We start from the raw sequence: 5,220 nt of genomic DNA on the forward strand, positions 1-5,220 counted from the left end.
CCGGAAAATAAAAGATATAATCTTTTCATCAGCCCACACGATTATATCCGCAAAAAAGAGTGCTTTCTGATATTGTATCAATATAGCCAAAGCAAAATATATTAATACAATAGTGTGAGGAGCACTCAAAAAATTTTTTTAACCAAACTTTATAGCAAATAAAATAGAACACAATAAGTAAAAATAACACTTAAAAACAGTATATATATACACTTTTACCTTGTTTCAAATAGTATAGATATAAATTTTTTCTAAATTTACGAAATCCAAAAATATATATGACACAGTAAAGGACTAATGCTCACTCCTCAGTGGCAGCTTGAAGCTCACTCAGCTTCATATAGATGGGTATTAGCTTGGCAGGAAAGATCATAGTTTAGACCAGAGATTAATTAGACTTATTTAGAGCAGATTGCCACACTAATGCCGTTAGTCACGAAACTGGAGAGCATTAACCTCTATTATTCTTATCTCCCACACTGGTCTGGTGAGGTAATGCTTTATTATTCATTAAATATATTTTAAAAATTTCTCGACATCTCATTTTTAAATATACTTTAAAATTTGTCGTTAAAAATCAAATGACGTGTTAAGCAATGTCATAAATCAGGTAAATAGCATGTGCGCCGCTGGTGATTTTTTCAAAGATCACCTTTAAAACGCAAACTAAACACCCGATATTTTTTTAAAAATTAACGGATTAAAACTTTTGGATTTTTACTGCATAAACAAGTCTAAGACTTAACCATTGATATGTAGAATGATTCTTTCTTGAAAACAGCTTTTAAAAAGTAAGGATTTGAGGAAAATGGAATTGAGAAAAAAACATTTAGCATTGTCTGCACAATCTCAATATCCGATTTATTTAATGACTAGTAAGCTGCTTAAACTAGCTGAATTTTTTTAGCAGTTTTAATGTATATAAATGCAAAAAACTACATGAAAATTGAAGCTTTGTGCGAGTCTTAGTTAAACTAAGAAGAATATTTCTTACGTGAATCCCATTTGAGGTTTTATGTGTTCGACAAAAAATGTTTAAATGACTTTCGTAACAATTTAGATTGTTGATAAACGTATCATAAATATTTATAAATATTTCTTAGTTAGTTATTACATGAAACTGCAAATTTGGGAAACTCAATTAAGGCTTGAAAGAGATTTTATAGGAGTGGTACCCGATAATTTTGGCATGTAGGTGGTACACGAAGGAAAAAAAAATTAAAACAACTTTTACAGCAAACTTCGAAATCATTTTATTTTTTTCTTACAAAAGACATAAATTTTTACCGAAACTCTGAAAAAGTTAAGATTTTGTTTTTAGAAAATGACGAAAAATCAAGCATCTTTTAAACTGTTATATTCAACTGTCAATCCGTCATGGCAACTATTTTAACTATTAATATTCTTTTTTCAGTTTCTTATAGCAACTATTTAGTATTCAGCTGTCAATTTGTTATGGCAACTATTCAAACAGTTATATTCAACTGTCAAGTCATTATGGCAATTATTCAAACTGTTATTGCAATGTAACAAATTAGATTCTATTGCTAGGAGATTGAGTTTTACATCACTTATTCGAAAATCATAAACTACCAATTCGTAAAGTGATTTTCTACTCACAATTATGCAGACGTGAACGACAAAATGTCTTTTCTGTTTAATGAGTAGTGCTTAATTTCTGGTCACGAGTTTTTTTTTTCCCATGCAGCAATCCTAACTTGTTAATTATTGCAACACGAATTTAAAAAAAAAATTTCAACAAATTACTTTTTTAAAAAATTATAATCAATGGAATTCTCAATCAGAATTCGTTAAATGAGAAATTCTTAAATGAAATAGGAAAAAGTCATGTTTTCAAATTTAAATTCTATTAAGGAACATTTAATATATCTGAGGTGTTTTTTTTTAATCAATTCATTGTTTCTAAGTAAATTATTAAAATAGCAGGATTTTGTGCTTTTTTCTTATTAGATGTTACTGGAGCAAAATTTCAAGCTTAGTTGCTATACGATAGAGATAAAAGTTTTCGAACTAAAGTCATTGGTTGGAGTCAGTAATTTCAAATAGAGTATTGTTTTATTTCTTTTCTTAATACAAAATATGTATAAGAACCTTTAATAATTTTTGGAAGCCTCAAATATTTAAAGACTTGAAATACACAAATAAAAAGTAATGTCAGATTTTTTTGACTTTATAAAATATTATGGACAAAATAAATTATGTAAAACGTGGTATAACTGTATCGCTCATGGGCTGCAATACTGGCACAACTCAAAAAACAAGCGTTTTGGAATCAAAACAGGTGTAAATATGAAAATACACATTCTTTCAGCAACAGTACTAGCACAACTCATAATTCAACTTGAAGGTAATCTTCGTTTGAGCAAACTAAAGCATTTCTTATGCATTTTGCTTAGCAATGAAACTTTTAAACCCACTTATCTCAAAACTTGATTTTTTGAGTTGTGCCGCTATTGCAGCCCATGAGCGATATACTTTGGTATATACTTCTATAAATGTTTTATTTATCTTAATCTGGGAGCAATTTAATATTACGAAGCACTTTTTTTACATTACAAAGAAAAATTATTAAATTTTTTATTAACATTAAAATCAAAAAATTGACTAACGACATTTCAAAATTCAATTTACGACAAACTTATTTTCAAAAGCGTCAATAAGCTGAATCAAAAAGTTGTGCAATTCAAAAAAAAAATAATGATAATAAATAAATAAATTAGAAAATTGTTTACTAGACAATACAATTCATTACGTATTATATTGAAAAAAAATTACAGTGTTGTGAAGAATATATCTCGGAAAATAGATTTTTCATAAACATTTTATTAAAAAAAAATTTTTTATAACTCTTATTTTTATCAATTTCTGAATAATATTTTCGGTCCTAATAAAAACGTTAAAAAAAGTCAGAGACACTTTATTCATCATATATTACACAAAAAAGGAAATTAAAATTTTAAAATTAGAAACTTAAAATTGGTTAAACCTCTCAACTATTCAATCTGCGTATATCTCTTTTAAATTCTTAATTCAGTCAAGAAACCGAGAAATTCAAAAATATAAATAAGAAAAACGTTTTCTCGGAACTGTAATCCTATACACATTGCAGTCAATAAATAACAAATAAATCAAAGAAATTATGGCATAAAATACGTCATAAGTATTTGATAAAACAATTTCATGAACCTGAATTTCAAACTCTTATTTTGTCGAAATTTCTCATTAACATATTCGATTGCTAATTTTATGTAACGAAAAATAACGATAAAAAGCAACGTTACCTCAGTTTGTCTAAAATGTTAAAATTTCCAAGGCTTTAATTCACTTAGTTCTAAAAATAGATCACTAGCCAGCTCTACTAGCATTCATTTTACGCGATCTTTGTTTTTAATTTTTATTAAACTAAAAATTCAACGATTAATATATATTTTGTAATTATTGTATTATATTGAAATCATAGAGTATATTTGTTTCTTATTGTCAATTTTCAATTAGGAATTTATTAAAATATTTGACTCTAAATCAAGAATCTTAAAATAATTATATTCGGAATTAAATAATTTGTTAAACTTGCAATAAAATTAGGGGGAAATGCAAACTATATATGTTTAATTTAATTCGAGCTTTAAAGCAATGCTTGTTTAGTTCTTTGCATTTTTTAAATCCTTTAATAAAATCAAATAAATCTATTTTGAAAGAACCATGGTTTTGGAAAACTGTCTAAGGAGTTTAGATTGTTTTTAACAGATTAAAACATTTTATAAAATAAATGCACAAAGTTAAATTACGGAAGATAAATTATTTTAGAAGAGGTATTCCAAATATTTTGTGATCTTTTGAAGAAAATGAGCAGCTTATTCAAAGTTAAAGTTCTAAATTGTTCCATTTACTTAATTTTGATCTCAGATTTTCGTAAATTATTTTGCTAAACAATAGCATTTGGTTAGAAAACACACTTATTAAAGAGAATTTATTTATTTTAACATAAATTATTCTACGAAGCAAACTTACAACCACATTTCCCCTTTACTATTTTAAAATCATCTGCTTTATAGCATTTCCGTTTAAACTATTTTCTTAATTGAAAATTTGAAAAAAAATATTAATAGCTACAAAAACAAATAATTATCATGTCATTACGAATAAGATAAAATATTTGAGGCATTATCACAAAAATTATAACACTACCATGAAAGAAATTTTAAAAAAAAGCATTTCTAATCAAAACAAGAAAACTACTCACTTTCAATTCCTATACAGATCTCAGCACTTGTCGAATTACAAATTCAAAAATCACCAAAAAAACAAACAAAAAAAGTTTTTTTTAATCCCAAAGCCAATCAAAAGGCAACAAAATAAAACAATCTTTTCACAACACAACTAAAACGAAAAAAAAAGAACAAAAAAAAATCAAAACAATTTTTTCAACTCCTCTTCCAAATTTCTATAACATCTCTTTCTCACACTTTATGAACGGCAATTAATTTATCTCTTTTTTCATTATTAAAGAAAGACAAGAAAAAGTAGAAAGACCGCCTCTCCACTAGAACTCAAAAGCAACACTGAAGAAGCAGCGGGTGTCTGGAATCTCCGGCTTTTCACGTGACATTGTAGGGAGCAGGCGCGGGCGATGGAAGGGTGGCAAACGATCATGGAGCAACTGGTTGGAGGGGGTCGGTCGGTGATTTTCTAAGCGAAGTGGGCTGTGATAAATGGGTTATATTCATGAGGTTACGGACGGAAAGGTGGGATCACTTTAATACTAGCCATGACTTCAGAAATATATGAAGTTAGAGGAGGTGTTACTTTTTATTTAAAGGGAAGTTACTTAATTTTATCTGCGAAACGAATTCCTTGTTTTATTTCTCGAAAGAAGATCTTATAGTTGCTTTCTTTATGATTAAATTTTAAGTTTTTTTTCCCATGTTACTGAACAATGAATATGATTTAAAAATCTACTCTTAAATATTCGAAGTGGGTTGAGAAAAATAGGTTATATTCATGAGGTTACTGGTTGTAAGAATTATTGTTGTTGTTGGCGTAAGCCAGTGTTTCCCAAAGTGTGATACGCGTACCCCCAGGGGTACGGGGACAGTTTAGCCGGGGTACGCGTTCTTATGCGAAATATCTTGCAACAAACGAAAATTTGAAACGTTTTTATTTAAAAACAAAGCAAGCCATGAAAATTTACGATTACGT

The 5,220-nt window shown here is 27.9% G+C and overlaps 1 protein-coding gene across 2 annotated transcripts in view; it reads right to left on the reverse strand.

The window, feature by feature from the left end:
• The window catches only part of LOC107453385 (calcitonin gene-related peptide type 1 receptor), a 397,139-nt gene extending 392,551 nt beyond the window's left edge, over positions 1-4,588 (reverse strand). For both annotated transcript variants that reach the window (XM_071177835.1, XM_071177833.1), the window contains exon 1: positions 4,265-4,588. The gene's annotated coding sequence lies outside the window, so the exon portion shown is untranslated. The remainder of the gene's footprint in view (positions 1-4,264) is intronic.
• Positions 4,589-5,220: the final 632 nt, after the last annotated feature.

Source organism: Parasteatoda tepidariorum, chromosome 2 (assembly GCF_043381705.1).
Source record: "Parasteatoda tepidariorum isolate YZ-2023 chromosome 2, CAS_Ptep_4.0, whole genome shotgun sequence".
NCBI classification, from domain to species: domain Eukaryota; kingdom Metazoa; phylum Arthropoda; class Arachnida; order Araneae; family Theridiidae; genus Parasteatoda; species Parasteatoda tepidariorum.